Source organism: Rattus norvegicus, chromosome 20, assembly GCF_021556685.1.
Source record: "Rattus norvegicus strain SHRSP/BbbUtx chromosome 20, alternate assembly SHRSP_T2T, whole genome shotgun sequence".
Taxonomy (NCBI): Eukaryota; Metazoa; Chordata; class Mammalia; order Rodentia; family Muridae; genus Rattus; species Rattus norvegicus.
The window spans coordinates 2,664,064-2,679,774 of record NC_141553.1 but is presented as its reverse complement, the minus strand read 5'-3'; the positions used below and the strand labels follow the sequence as shown (position 1 = coordinate 2,679,774).

General features: G+C 50.5%; 2 pseudogenes; one reads left to right on the top strand and one right to left on the bottom strand.

Annotated features, from left to right (window-relative positions):
• Positions 1–530: 530 nt before the first annotated feature.
• Positions 531–1,236, bottom strand: LOC147998442 (alpha/beta hydrolase domain-containing protein 17C pseudogene; annotated as a pseudogene).
• An 8,824-nt stretch (positions 1,237–10,060) lies between these two features.
• LOC147998441 (proteasome assembly chaperone 2 pseudogene) lies at positions 10,061–10,833 on the top strand (annotated as a pseudogene).
• The last annotated feature ends 4,878 nt before the right edge of the window (positions 10,834–15,711 follow it).

Sequence of the window (15,711 nt, the reverse complement as noted above, 5' to 3'; positions counted from 1 at the left end):
GGTTCTCTCCTTTCACTGTGTTGGTCTCAGGGATAGCATTGGTGACAAGTGCTTTCTAAACTAAGCCACTAACCTTATCTTCCAAGCTCCATATATGTTTTCCTCTAGAGCTGTAGGGGTTTTCATTCAGTCACTGGAGACCAAGATCTATGTTTACCAAGGACAACTGCCTTTACGATAAGATTTAATTAGTCAATAACAGTAAAAATGACTGTTGTTGAAGCCATTCTAAGATGATCTAGGGTTAAGTGCATTCTCATGATTGGAGGTGAGGGTCATTCTTGCCCACACATATCGGCATGTCTTGGGTAATGGTGGCATGCCTGCCCAACTCAGCACCAGGAAATCTATGCCTAGCACACACAACTCAGTGAGTAAGGGAAAGTTTGCAGTAGCTCCTGAGCCTCGACCACTTTCTATCTTAGAATCACAAACCACAAAGTTAAAGGTAGAAGCAGAAGAGATTAAAGAGCTTTGTGGGAAATCTGGTGACCAACCAATGAGCTCTTGAATACTTCTATGCTCATTTTTCAGCAGTCACTGTGATTGTCCCACACCAAGTCACATATTCTAATGGGGGTGCCAATGCTCTGTCCATAGAGGATAATGTTCTCAGGACTCAGGCCATACCGAGTGAACAGCGCCTGCCTGGAGTTCATACCATAGTCCAAATAGTCATAAGAGAAGATGTTGCAGTTGATGCGCGAGCCCATGCGGATGTAGAAGCTACACATCTGGCCCAAGTCCAAGGCGTAGCGGAGTGAGAAGAGCAGCGTGTAGGGCGGGAGGGCGCCCAGCGCAGAAATATTCAGCCCAGCCGGCTGTCAGGGACCATGCGCGAGAAGAAGACCTCTACTGCGTCCAGTTCGCGCTGCGAGTACTGCCAGTTGGCGCGATCCTTGATGTGCAGGCTGCACACACCGGGGCCCGCACCTTCGTCGGCCAGAGCGTGGTGCGCCGCCTGGGCGGACGCGGGGGCCGCAGCGGGCGCGGGCGAGCGCTCCTCCGGAGCCAGAACTGTGTAGGTGGGTTCGGCGACAAGGTCACATTGGCGGCAGTGAGGTAGTGCGGGCTCGGACTAGAAGGGCAGCAGAAGAGCCAGCACAGCTTGCCCAGGAAGAAGCCATTTATTCTGGGGCCCTGCTCAGGGAAAGGGACGTCCGTGGGCGGGAGGGAAGTGCAGGGAGCCCAGAGGGAGAGCTCGGTGAACCAAAGGCCGGCCAAGGAGTCCGACATCCTCCACTGGCCCAGAGGGGTGAGTCAAACTGCTGCCCCTCATTCGCGGCTAGGTGAGGTATTTAACTCGGGTGCCTCACAGAGAAGCATGTGGCAGCGAAGGTGGCCGACGGAACCTGTTTTCAAGAGATGGTCTAGAGCACCTTAGAAGATCTAGAGTTCACCATGGAGCAGAGCATCTTCTTCTTGGTAAGCAGACCTGGGGTCTATATTCGTGAGAAAGCCAGGAGGAGACAGTTTGGGGAGGAGACAGCTCAAAATCCCATCCAGCCAAGTTCTCAAAAGAATGTTTCCTAGTGGAGGTCAGCATTTCTTTTCTGCAATCACCCTTCATTGCAGGGCTCAGCTCTCATACCCTTGCCTTTTCTTTTCCTGGAGATCTGAATTTCCTTGCAGGACCCTCACTTCCTATACAGTAGACTCCATGGACACCCATAACAACGTGGGTGGTCCTCTAAGGGCAATCATGCAGGGTACCACATACCTCCTGTCTATTTTAAAAACCGGTGTTCAATTTTCAATTGCAAAGTGCTGTGTGAAAGTCCTTGTGGGGAGGTCTATGAATGGATATGATACTGAGTGATCACGGTGACCTCCACTGTCCCTCTGGTAAGGCAGACACCTGCTCCTTCCTTCCCTGTACTCTGCCTTGGCTTTAAGAACTTCTCTGCAAAGCAAGGGATGCTTTCCTAACTCTTGATATTTCTTTCTGCCCTTAGGATATTTCTCCCTTCAGGCTGAGAATTCTTTGGTCCTCTTCCAGTCCTAGGCTTTGGGAGACTGCAGTCAGTGTGGTTGGCACAGGAGTGTTGGGAGCTGCAGGCCTTTGGCTGTGCTGGATAGGTAGCCCTCTTAGTTTGTCTTCCACATCTAAGGGAGACAAGGAAAGGGACAGGGGCGTGCAGAGCACAGTGTGTAATGGTGGTGAAGGCTAGGTGGGGTGGAAAAGTTGTCCTCAAGATGAATTCTCAGGCGTTTTGTCACTGTCTTAGAAATGAGTCCTTACAAGAGTAAGGGATATCGCTGAGGCCCTGCTTCTTGTTATATTCCAATATATAGTTTTGTTTTTTAAGATTTATTTCATGTGAACGTGTTGCATGTGATAATTAACAAACAGGTGCGAGGCGGCATTTGCGATGTCAGGCTGTAACTGTTGTCCTTCTGGAAGAGGCTGTAGGAGCAGTAAGGGAGAGCACACCGAGCAAGGCCCAGTCAGGTTGCAATGCCTGCCCTAGTGGCGGCAGGGGCAGCGATGGGAGGGGGACGCGGTGGCAGTCGCGGAGTCGCAAGCAAACCTTAATTCTGGTCCCCGCAGTAGCAGCAAGCCTGAGAACGCAACGCTCCGCCGGAGCCACGATCCTCCACCTACCTCGGGGGGCCCCACCCCCGGTCAGCCCCTTGGCCAGGGTCTGGGCCCAGCTCACACCGCTGCCGGTCTCGCCAGGCCTTTCAGCCCTGCTCGCGACTTGTCTGGACCTTCCGCCCTGGGAGCCTCGCGCCCCCCGCGCTCGCCTGGCAGGGGTGGGGTCCGCCCGGTGTGCCGGGAAAACCCGCGGTTCCCGGCTGGGGCGGGGCCCGGTCCCCGCTCGACCCGCCGGGGCGGGGCCTGATCCCGCGCTCGCTCCGCCGGGCCGGGAACGATCCCGCGCTTGCCCGGACGGGGAGGGGCCCGATTCCGCGAGCGCCGAGCTCCCCGCGCTCGCCTGACCCCGGTGGGGCCGGCCCCGAGTGCCCGCGCTTTCAGCGCTCCGCTGGCCCGGTCGGGGCCCGCCGGGAGTGCCGTGCGCCCCCTGTGCTGGCCTGGCCGGGGCGGGGCCCGGCCGCGCTCGCCTGGCGGGGACCGGGCTCGCTCCACGCGCCCGCGGTCCTTGGCGGGTGCGGGTGCGGGGCCGGCCCCGCGCGCTTGCGACCCCCTTGCTCGGCTGGCCGTGGCCCGTGGACGGAGGGCTCTGAGCTCAAGCTGGCGTGGAGTTCTGGCAGCAGCCTGGACTGTGTGTGCAGAGGGGCGCTTCTCGCTCACGGTGCTGCCTGCTGTCATTGCCCAGACCCCAGCTCCCCAGAGAAAGCACCCAAGAAATCATCATAAATATCGATAAAAAAGTGCCACAGTTCACTTCTGTCCTCGAATTTGTCTCGAAGCATACTGTGACCAATCTACCATCCTCATAGACATTCAGAGACTGCTTCAGTTTGGAGTCGCTATTGCTGGATTTGTCTATGGTCTTTACTTCTTTCCCTGCTCTGTGTTACTGAGCAAGAAGGCCAGCTTGGCGGCGGTGCGGCTGGGACGAAGAAGGCAGCAGATGAGCCAGCACAGCTCGCTCAGGAAGAAGCCGTCCACCTGGGGCCCGGCTTGGGCGACCGGGCAGCCACGGGCGGGAGGGAAGTGCAGGGATCGCAGAGGGAGAGGGCGGAGAACCGGAGGCCCGCCCAGGAGTCCCAGGATCCTGCCTCTGCGGCTTGAGGGGTGAGTCAAACTCCGCCCCGCCTTCCCAGCGACCTGAGGCTACAGAACTCGCGGGCTCACCACAGAGAAGCACGCGGGAGCGACTGTCTTGGACAGAACCTGTTTTCAAGAGCTGGTCTAGGGCACGTTAGAAGATCTAGTGTTCTCCATGGAGCAGAGCATCTTCTTCTTGGTAAGCAGACCTGGGGGCTATATTGGTGGGAAAGCCAGGAAAGGACAGTTTGGGGAGGAGACAGGTCAAAGTCCCATCCAGCCAAGTTCTCAAGTGAAATTTTCCTAGTGGAGACCAGCATTTCTTTTCTGCAATCACCCTTAGTAGCAGGGCTCAGCTCTCATACCCTTGCCTTTTCTTGTCCTGGAGATCTGAACCGCATTGCAGGACCCTCCCTTCCTATACCTTGGGCACTCTTAGTAAGATGGGTGATCCTTTAAGGTCAATCTTTCAGGGTACCACGTACCTTCTCGTCTATCTTAAAAGCCATCTGTTTAGTTTTCAATTGCAAACTGCTGTATGAAAGACTTTGTGGTGAGGTCTATGCAATAGATAGGATACTGAGTGATCATGGTGCTCTCCAATGTCCCCTGTGGTAGAGCAGACACCTGCTCCTTCTTTCCCAGTACTCTGCCTTGGCTTTAAGAACTTCCTTCTCCGTGATTAATGGATGCTTTCCTAACTTGATTTTTCTTTCTGCCCTTAGGACATTTCTCCCTTCAGGCTGAGAATTCTTTGGTCCTTTTCCAGTCCTAGGCTTTGGGAGACTGCAGCCATTATGGCTGGCACAGGAGTCTTGGGAGCTGCAGCCCTCTGGCTGTACTGGGTAGGTAACCCTCTTATATTTTCTTCCACATCTAAGGGAGAGAAAGGAAAGGAACAGGGGCGTGCTGAGGACAGTGTGCAATGGTGGTGAAGGGTATGTGGGGTGGAAAAGTTGACTGCAAGTTGAATTCTCAGGCATTTTGTCACTGTGTTAGAAATGCGTCCTTATGAGAGTAAGAGAGGAGGTCGCCCAGGCCCCCTTCTTGTTATTTTCAAATATATACTTTTGTTTTTAAGATTTATTTTATGTGAACGCGTTGCACATAATAATTACCAACCAGGCACGTGGCAGCTTGTGCTATCTGCCAGTCTGTAACTTTTGTCCCTCTGGAAGCGGCTGTAGCGGCAGAACGGACCGCACAGTGGTGAAAGGGGCAGCGACCGGTCGAGGACACAGTGGCAGTCACTGGTAGCAGAAGCGAGCCTGACTCTGGTAGCCAGAGAAGCAGCAAGCCAGACACTTGGACAGGAGGTGCCACTTGCGACCCGATGCCGCTCGGCCTTCGCTGAGCCCAGTCCCGCCAAGCCCGGTTCCTGGCCGCGGTCTGGCCCGCGCAGCAGTCCGCGCGGGAAACGGGGACCGGATGTGGTGCCTGCGATCAGAGTTCAGGCTAGGGTGGAGTCGTGCGGACAAGCTGACTGTGGAGGGAGGCGCGTCCTAGCTCCCGCCTCTGCCCGCTATCAGTGTCCAATCCCCAGCATTCCAGGCCACAGTTTACTTCTGTCCTTGGATTTGTCAGGGAGAATAAAGTGACTAATGTAGCATCACCATAGGCGTTCAGCGAGTGCTTCAGGTTTCAGGAGTCGCTATTGCTGGATTTGTCTATGGTCTTTACTTCTTTCCCAGCTCTGTGTTACTGAGCACTTTCGGACAGGACATGAGGGAAGTTCTGCCTTGTTAGTTCGCAAGAGGAGACTAAGACTACAGAAGAACTCACGTTACCAGAGTTTTGTTTTCTGATCCTGACATTTTTAGTTTCAGATCGGATGACAGGAACGAACAGTTAATGTACCTTTTCTATGGGGGTTGCCAAAGTAATTCTTCGGTTTCATATGATTAATTGTACTTTTACAAATTCCAGAGAGGCTTTTGTAGTTGAGGTTTGGTCCCAAACTCTTCAGAACAGGCTGGCTTTGAACTCTGATGCTCCTGTCTTAGTCTTCCAAGTGTTACAGTATAGTGTGTAAGTAGGCTGAAGTGTGGTTCGAGAAGAAGAGTAGTTGGTACAGACTTTATATCTAATGATACAAGCATAGAAGGTCAGTAGAACTGAGGAAGGAAGCTAAGCCTGGTGCCACAGGTTTGTGACCTCAGCTACTTGGGGGTCAGAGGTCAGAGGATGGAAGATGGCAAGGGCAGTTTGTGGAACTTTGTGACACCTTAATCTCACAATAGTCAAAGGGGTTTCCAGATAAAGCTCAGTGGTAGAGCACTGCCTCAAATAAAGATGTACTCCTTTAATTCCCAGTGCTCCTATTACCAAAAAATGTTGGGAATAAGGAAAGTTAAACAGGAGGTGGCTCTTTGTGATAATGGGTATAGAATTATAATGAAATTCAATGTAAGACTTGAAGCTAGAGAATTTACAAACACACACACACACACACACATATATATGTATATATATATATATATATATGGTGGTTAGGGGGGCCACATCTAATTCTCTATATTCTCAGAGGACCCCTTTTTTCTGAAATTAGCAGGTTCTGCTGGAGAAGCAATATTGTCCTTCCCTGGGAGGCTGGAGTAGATAGTAGTAAATGCCATGGTCCTACAGGTGGTTTTAAACTATTCACTTAGTTCTCATAGCCACCAAGCTGGAGGATGTCCTTGATGGCATTTGGTTGGCAGTGGTTATCGGAGGCTCCTGTGTGCTAGGCACTAGGGATGTGGTGCTGTGACCCTGTAGTTCACTGGGGGATGAAGAGGCCCAGGAGCAGCGGGCACTTTGTTCAGTAGCTTGTCCCAGGTCACACAGATACTAAGAATTGGATTAAAAATTAAGGTCATCTAAGAAGAAGGAAGACTGAAATGTGGATGCTTCAGTGCTGCTTAGAAGGGAGAACAAAATACTAATGGAAGGAAATATAGGGACAAAGAGTGGAGCAGGGATTGAAGGAAGGTCACCCAGAGTCTGCAGCCCTGGGGATCCATCCCATATGCAGACACCAAACCCAGTCACTATTGCTGATGCCAAAAAGTGCTTGCTGACAGGAGCCTGAAGTGCATGTCTCCTGAGAGGCTTTGCCAGAGCCTTACTGACACAGAGGAGGATGCCTGAAGCTAACCATTGTACTGAGCAGGGTGAAGCCAATGGAGGAGTCAGAGAAAGGATCAAAGGAGTTGAAGGTTTTTGCAATCCCATAGGAAGAACAACATCAACCAAACAGACCCCACCCCCACCAGAGCTCCCAGGGACTAAACCACCAATGCAAAAGCACACATAGAGGGTACAATGGTCCAAGACTCCTATGTAGCAAAGGATGGCACTGCCTGTCATCATTAGGAGGAGAAGTCCTTGTTCCAGTGAAGAAAAATTCCAGGGTGTTGATGTGGGAGTGGGTGGGTGGGAGTTGGAGCACCTTCATAGATGCAGGAGGAGAGGGAGGGGAATGATTGGGGTGGAAAATGGATTAACATTTGAAATGTAAGTACATAAAGTATCCAATGAAAAATTAAGGTAAAAATTTTAAAAGCACACTGCAAACTAATGCTGGCTCCACTCCAGTATGCAGTCTCCCCTCCTCATTGGATCTGTAAACCATGTGTTTTTTTTTATAGTTCCATTTGTCTGCCTCTGAATGGCTTTTATGTTCCCACCCTTGTGCCCCATGTGGGTAGCTGTCACCAGTCAGCAGAAACCCAGCAATTTCAAAACTCTAGAGGCTTCCAATTTACCAGTCAGATTTATGTCAATAATTACTCAACCCCCAAAATGTCCACCCAAAGGACTGAAAACTCACTTGATATAAGCACAAGCTGCACTTGTGGATGGGGCAAATCATTCTATCTTATACTGTCCTTCTGCAGGAAATGTTCATGGTTTACAATATTGAAATTTCTACCTGATTTTCAGGGAAGAATTGGAAACCAGGATCATCCCGTGAGCTGGAACTACTGAGGCTGCAAGAAGAGGATCCAATCCAAGGGCACAGCAGCCCTGCTGATGAACACAGAGACTAAATGATCCCCACAGGTTCCCCAGCAGCTGTGGACAAAACCATCAGAGGCTGCAGATGACTGCTGGGCTGAATGCAAAACTCTGTCAGGGGCGACCAAGCAGTGGTGGGACAAGCATCCTCAGGGATCATGGGCCTCAGTGTCAGTCCATGGGCTATGGGTAGATCACATGGCCTTCATATACTGGGAAATCAGATGCAGGAAAGTTTCCTTTTGAGGAGTGAGGGTGCAGTGTTTCTCAAAACAGGGTTTTTCTCCCTGGCTCTCCTGGATGCCCTGTGTGGATCAGGTTGGCTTCAAATTCAGAGGCACCTGCCTGTGCATCCTGAGTGCCAGTATTAAATGTGTGTGTGCCAAGATGCCTTGCTAGGGAACCCTCATTTTTATTATAGACATGGTCATTGTCCTCTACTCCTTGTCCTGAATACCGAATAAATTCTTAAGATGTCTGAATGTGCTGGCAGTTCTGTTTGTCTGTGGGAGGGGAGTAGTTGGACAATAAGAAGAAATAGAAGGGACACGAAGAGAAAGACTGGAGGTCAGAGAGTAGGACACAGAGAGGAGGGAAGCAGAGTGGCTAGGAACAGAGTGGAGGGTTGGAGAGTAGAGGGGGCAGAGTGGAGGGCAGTAGAGTGGAGGGGAGCAGAGTGGGGAAGAGAAGAGTGAAGGAGAGTGGAGGGGAGCAGAGTGGAGGGGAGCAGAGTGGAGGGGAGCAGAGTGGAGGGGAGCAGAGTGACCTGTAGGAGAGTGGGTGAGTCATCTCCATACCTTTGGTTCCTGTCCTAGTCTGACCCTCCCACTCTCTACTTTCTATCTTTTGACCTCCTGCCTTCCTCTCAAAGGGACACAAGTTAGCATCCTGATTTCCTCAGTTCTCTCTCTCCAGGTGATTCCCTTTCTCCCAGGTATTTACCAAGTTCCCAGAGAAGCTCTCAGGATCCTGGGATCTGTTTTCTTCCTTCTTCCCTCCTTCCTTCCTTCCTTCCTTCCTCCCTTCCTTTCTTTTTTTTTTAAGATTTATTTTATTTATTATATATAAGTACACAGTAGCTGTCTCCAGATACACCAGAAGGGGGCATCAGATCTCTTTACAGATGGTTGTGAGCCACCATGTGGTTGCTGGGAATTGAACTCATGACCTCTGGAAGAGCAGTCGGGTGCTCTTAACCGCTGAGCCATCTCTCCAGCCCCTCCCTTCCTTTCTTTTTACTTCCTCTCTTTTTCTTCCTCCCCTTCTTTCTTTCTTTTTTCTTCCTTTCTTTCTTTTTTCTTTTTTTTCTCTTTCTTTCTTTCTTTCTTTCTTTCTTTCTTTCTTTCTTTTTTTTTTTTTGGAGCTGGGCACCGAACCCAGGGCCTTGCGCTTCTTAGGCAAGCGCTCTACCACTGAGCTAAATCCCCAACCCCTTCTTTCTCTTTTCTTATCCATGCTTCCTTTATTCCATTACCAACCGCCATGCCACATCCAGGCAACAGCACACAAACTGTTAACCAAGGCAATCCAGTTGTACAAGGATGTGACGCTTACAGTACATTTGAGGCTTTTAAATTTGAAAAAAGAAAACTAAAATAAGACCAAAGGACCCCAAACGTAACCCCGAAACCAATACAAGCGGTGTAGTGATTTCACCATTTCCTTTCTGATGTTCACCTGGCACAGCTCAGTGTCAAAACCCGAATACCTCCTCAGCTAAGAGATCAGCTTTGGGTAATTTAGTTACCTAAATTCTTCAAAGCAGAAACTTGGAATTTTTACTTGGAAACATCATAAAAATTTTAATAGCAAAACACAGGAATAAAAACATATTAACAAAATGTGTTCAATCATTTACATTACAAACAAGGAACTTGCAGTCTGTTGTTATAGCCTGACAAAAGAAATCTGTGCACAATGTACTTGCAAATGTGTACAGGGCTTTAAGAAAGCCGACCAGGAGGACTTTACAGAAGGACAGCTGGCCAGGCTCTAGTAGAGAAGAAAATCAAAATATTAAAACTCTGGCTAAGGCTGGAGAGATGGCTCAGTGGTTAAGAGCACTGACTGCTCTTCCATAGGTCCTGAGTTTAAATCCCAGCAACCACAGGTGGCTCACAACCATCTGTAATGAGATCCGATGCCCTTGATGCCCTCCTCTGGTGTGTCTGAAGACATCGACAGTGTACTCATAGACATTAAATAAATAAATTAACAAAAAGATTTATTTAAAACTCTTGGCTAGAAATAAATTTACACTTAAAAATATACCCCAGTTTCCTGTTCTTTAAGAATATCAAAGTTGTGGACTTCCGCCTTCTATCCCAAGAAGGTATCCGAGCTGTCCGGGACAGTGCTCCAGCTTCTCTTATGCCCACTGCAGTCATGTTCATTCCCTTCGAGGAGTCTGTCCCCGACCAAACGAACTTTACACTCCTGATGCCAGCAGTATCCGTTGGAAATGTTGGCCAGCTTGCAACAGATCTGATTATTTCTACACTGAACATGTCTAAGATTGGGTATTTCTATACTGACTGCCTGGTGCCAATGGTTGGGAACAATCCCTATGCAACTGAAGAAGAAAACTCAGTATAGATACTGAAGTGTATCCCTTACTGTCAACGAAGCTCGTGGTGCTTCAGCTCAGGTCCATCTTCATTAAATATAAATCCAAGTCATTCAGTGAAAAACTCTTGGCCTGGGCGAGAACTAGTGGCTGTGCCAGGATCATCTCCAGCAGCCATTCATATCACCATACCGATGTACAACTCCGCCGTACTCCCTTCCGGACTCCTCTTACACCGTGTTTGCAAAAGAGTGTTCCAAATAAAATAAAGAGCCTAAACTGGCTAGAAATGGAAGAGAGTCGGTGCATCCCCGAGATGAGTGATTCTGAGTTCTGCATTCGCATTCCCGGAGGTGGAATCACAAAAACACTCTATGAGGAAAGCTATTGTAAAGAAATCCAAATGGCAGTTCTGCTGAAATTTGTTTCAGAAGGGGACAATATCCCAGATGCAGTCAGCCTTGTGGAGTACCTTAATGAATGGCTTCAGATAACCAAACCAAGTAGCCCCACCGCCTCTGCTTTGACATGGAAGATCCCCAGTTCTTGGTGGCTGCTCCTTGGCCGTGGACTTCCTCCCACACTGTTCTGATCTGTTTTCAGCTTTCTCCCTCGCCCTGCAGAGATCACAAAACCGGCTGTTGGGTGTGTGCTGTACAGAATTTTTTGCTGCCCCGGGGTGTGTTATAAGTGCTACAGTAAAACCTCGAAGAAAAGAGGTTGTAAAGGTTGTTATGCTTGTTATATACAATAAATGTAAATACTGTACAATAAATTATATTTCCTAAGCAAAAAAAAAATCAAAGTTGTATTTAAATGGTAACAGTTGATGAAGCTGTTAGTGATGGTTCCAGGAAATAATTTTTCATGTGTGGAAGAAGACTTGTGAGTTAGCAGGAGTGAATGGAGGATTTCTCACCCTTTTCCGGTTACACTACCATAGCTTCACAAAGGAATCTCACCCTTGGCTCTGGCAACCGACTGGCAGGAAGTGCATGGAGCGCACTCCAAAGGGGAATCCCCAAGCGGCTCTGTGAGGCTGAAGTGGGCGGGACAAACTGCCACCAGGCCTTGAGGCTACTTAACTCAGGCGCCACGCAGAGAAGCACAGAACAGCGACGGTCGTGGACGGAACCCGTTTTCAAGAGCTGTTCTAGAGCAGGTTGGAAGATCTAGTTTTCACCAGGGAGCAGAGCCTTTTCTTCATGGTAAGCAGACCTGGGGTCTATATCAGGTGGGAAAGCCACGACAAGAGAGTTTGGCGAGGAGACAGATCAAAGTCCCACGCAGCTAAGTTCTCAAGTGAATGTTTCCTAGTGGAGGTCAGCATTTCTTTTCTGCAATCACCCTTCATTGCAGGTCTCAGCTCTCATACCCTTGCCTTTTCTTGTCCTGGAGACCTGAGGCTCCTTGCAGGACCCTCACTTCCTATACAGAAGACACCATGGACACCCATAGTAACGTGGGTGGTCCTCTGAGGCCAATCATGAAGGGTCCCTCATACCTCATGTCTATTTTAACTCTTCAGATTTCAATTGCAAAGTGCCCTATGAAAGTCCTTGTGGGGAGGTCTATGCAATGGATATGATATTGAGTGATCATGGTGGCCTCCACTGTCCCTCTGGTAAAGCAGACGCCTGCTCCTTCCTTCCTTCCCTGTACTCTGCCTTGGCTTTAATAACTTCCTTCTCTGTGAAGCAAGGGATGCTTTCCTAACTCTTGATTTTTCTTTCTGCCCTTAGGATATTTCTCCCTTCAGGCTGAGAATTCTTTGGTCCTCTTCCAGTCCGAGGCTTTGGGAGACTGCAGCCATTGTGGTTGGCACAGGAGTGTTGGGAGCTGCAGGTCTTTGGCTGCGCTGGGTATGTAGCCCTCTTACCTTGTCTTCCGCATCTAAGGGAGAAAAGGAAAAAGAGAGGGGCGTGCTGAGGACAGTGTGTAATGGTGGTGAAGGCTAGGGTGGGTGGAAAAGTTGACCTCAAGGTGAATTCGCAGGTATTTTGTCGCTGTCTTAGAAATGAATCCTTACAAGGGTAAGAGAGGCCGACGAGGCCCCGCTTCTTTTTATATTCAAATATATATATATATATATATTTAAGATTTATTTCATGTGAACGTGTTGCATGTAATAATTAACAAACAGGTGCGAGGTGGCATTTGCGATGTCAGGCTGTAACTGTTGTCCTTCTGGAAGAGGCTGCAGGAGCAGCAAGGGACAGCTCAGTGAGCAAGGCGCAGTCAGGTTGCAATGCCTGCCCTAGTGGCAGCAGGGGCAGAGACGGGACGGGGGCGCGGTGGCGGTCGCGGAGGCAGAAGCAAACCTTATTCTGGTCCTTGAAGTAGCAGCAAGCCAGACTCTCTAAAGGGATGCTCCACCTGCGCCACGCTCCTCCCCCTACTCCCGGCACCCCCACCCCCGCCCAGCCCCCTGGCTGGGGTCTCCAACCAGCTCAGGTGGCTGAGGGCCTCGCCCTGCCTTACAGGCCTGCTCCCAACCGGACTCATCCTGCGGACCGGCGCTTGCCAGGCCGGCCGGGCCGGGCGGGCCCCCCCACCCCTCCCGCGCTCGCCTGGCCAGCCCCTGGCGGCGCCCGCTTCTCCTGCGCTCCCTAACCCGGACTGGCCAGGACCGGCCGGGCGAGGCCCGCTCCACCCACACCCCCCGGACCCCCTCCCAGGCTATCCTGGCCGGTCCCTGCGGTGCCCGACCCCCTGCCCCGCGCTCGCCTGGCCGGGCCAAGCCGGGCCGGCGCCCCTTCCGCCCTCCCTAGCCTGCGCCTCCCCGGCGGGGCCCGCCCCCGCCCCCCAAGCCCGGGAGCTCTCCTGGCGGGGCTGGGCGGGGCCCGCCCCCACGTGCTCGCCTGGCCGGTCACTGCGGGGCCCGATGCCCCTCTCAAGTCCCCGCGCTCGCCTGGCCCGGCTGAGCGGGAATGCTCCCCTCGCGCTACCCCACCCGCGCAGGCCTGGACCGGCCGGTCTGGGCCCGCTCCACCCCCCCCCCCCCCGCTCTCCTGGCCGGTCCCTGCGGGCCCCCCCCCAGGACCGCGTGCTCGCCTGGACCGACCCGGTGGGGCCCGACTCCCCCCCCCCCGCTCCCATTGCTCCCCCCCCCACCCCGTGCTCGCCTGGCAGGGCTGGGTGGGGCCCGACACCCATCTTCCCCCCACCCCCACACCCGCCTGGACGCCCGCGGTGGCTTTGGAGCTCAGGCTGGGGTGGAGTCTTGGCAGCAGCCAGGATTATCTGTCCAGAGAGGAGCTTCTCACTCCCTGTCCAGACCCCAGCTCCCCAGAGTAAGCACCTAAGAAATCGTCATAAATATCGATAAAAAAGTGCCACAGTTCACTTCTGTCCTCGAATTTGTCTCGAGGTATACTGTGACTAATCTACCATCATCATAGACATTCAGAGACTGCTTCAGTTTGGAGTCGCTATTGCTGGATTAGTCTATGGTCTTTACTTCTTTCCCGGCTCTGTGTTACTGAGCAGTTTCAGACAGGACATGAGAGAAGTTCAGCCTTTTTAGTTCGCAAGAGGAGGCTAAGACTACAGAAGATCTCACAGTATCAGGGTTTTGTTTACTATCTTGACATTTTTAGTTTCAGAGCGGATGACAGGATAATGTACCTTTTCCACGAGGGTTGTCGAAGCACCTGTTTGGTTTCATTTCTTTAATTGTACTTTTAGAAATGCCAAATAGGTTCTTGTAGTTCAGTTACGGTCTCAAAGTCAACAGAACAGGCTGACATTGAACTCTGATTCTCCTGTCTTAGTCTTCCAAGTGTTAAAAGTATAGGTGTGTGAGTAGGCTGAAGTGGGGTTCCAGATGAAGAGTAGTTGGTACAGAGTTTATATCTGATGACACAACATAGAAGGTCAGTAGAACTGAGGAAGGAAGCTGACCCTGGTGCCACAGTCTGTGACCTCAGCTACTTGGGGGTCAGAGGTCAGAGGGTGGAAGATGCCAAGGGCAGTTTGTGGAACTTTGTGACACCTTAATCTCACAATAGTCAAAGGGGTTTCCAGATATAGATCCGTGGTTTGCTCTGCCTCATGTAAAGAAGGACTCCTTTAATTCCTAGTGCTCATACTACCAAAAAATGTTGGGAATGAGGAAAGTTGAACAGGAGGTGGTTCTTTGTGATAATGGGTATAGAATTACAACAAAATTCAATATAAGACTTGAAGCTAGAAAATTTACATACATGTAACAGTTGTTTTGGGGACCAGGTCTAATCCTATAGCATGGCCTGCAACTTAACTGTTGGCCTGGCATTTGTGGTGTTCTTGCTGTGGCTTCCCAAGAGCTAGCATGGCAGACAAGACCCCCACTAAGCTTGGGTCGAATTTAATGGTGCATCCACAATGGGTCCTTTTACTCAGACATTAGCTTGCTGTCCTTGAGAAGCAGTATTGTCCTTCCCTGGGAGGCTGGAGTAGATAGTAGTAAATGCCATGGTCCTACAGGTGTTTTTAAACTATCCACTTAGTTCTCACAGCCACCAAGCTGGAGGATGTCCTGGCTGGCATTTGGTTGGCAGTGGTTATCAGATGGTTCTGTGTGCTAGGCACTAGGGATGTGGTGCTGTGACCCTGGACTTCACTGTGGGATTAGAGGCCCATGAGCAGCGGGCACTTTGTTCAGTAGCTTGTCCCAGGTCACACAGATACTAAGAATTCGATAAAAAGTTAAGGTAAAAAAAATTAAAAAAAAAAAGAACCAATCCAAACTAATGCTGGCTAAAGTGCAGTCCCCCCTCTTCATTAGATCTACAAACCATGGTTTTTCTCAGTCCCATTTGCCTGCCTCTGAATGGCTTTTATGGTCCCAGCCATGTGCCCACTGTGGGTAGCTGTCACGAATCAGCAGAAACCCAGCAAATTCAAAACTCTAGAGGCTTCCAATTTATCAGTCAGATTTATATCAGTAATTATTCAACCCCCAAAATGCCCACTCAAAGAACTCAAAACTCACTTGACATAAACACCAGGTGTACTCCTGGATGGGGCAAATGTGCTATATTATTCTATTCTTCTTCTGTAATATTCATAGCCACCTGTGGCTACTTCAAGTCAAGTGGATCCTTCTTCCCCATCTTCTCTCAGCCCTGTGTCTTCTCTGTCTCTCTGTCCCATCTCTAAAACTGTCAGCCTGCCTTCCTTTTCCACTGCCCAATCTCAGGCTCTAGCCTTCTGTTTTACCTGACATCATCAGCATATAGAGAGCAATCCACATATGCATATATTTATTTTATGTATATGAGTATACTGTCTTCTTGCACACCAAAATAGGGCATAGGATCCCATTACAGATGCTAGTGAGTCACCAGGTGGGTGCTGGAAATTGAAATCAAGACCTCTGGAAGAGCAGACAGTGCTCTCAGCCATCTCTCCAGCCTGGGCAACTCACTCTTGGTAATTCCTCCAGGTGTGCCCGCAGGCTACTTCCCTAGGCTACTCTGGATACTGT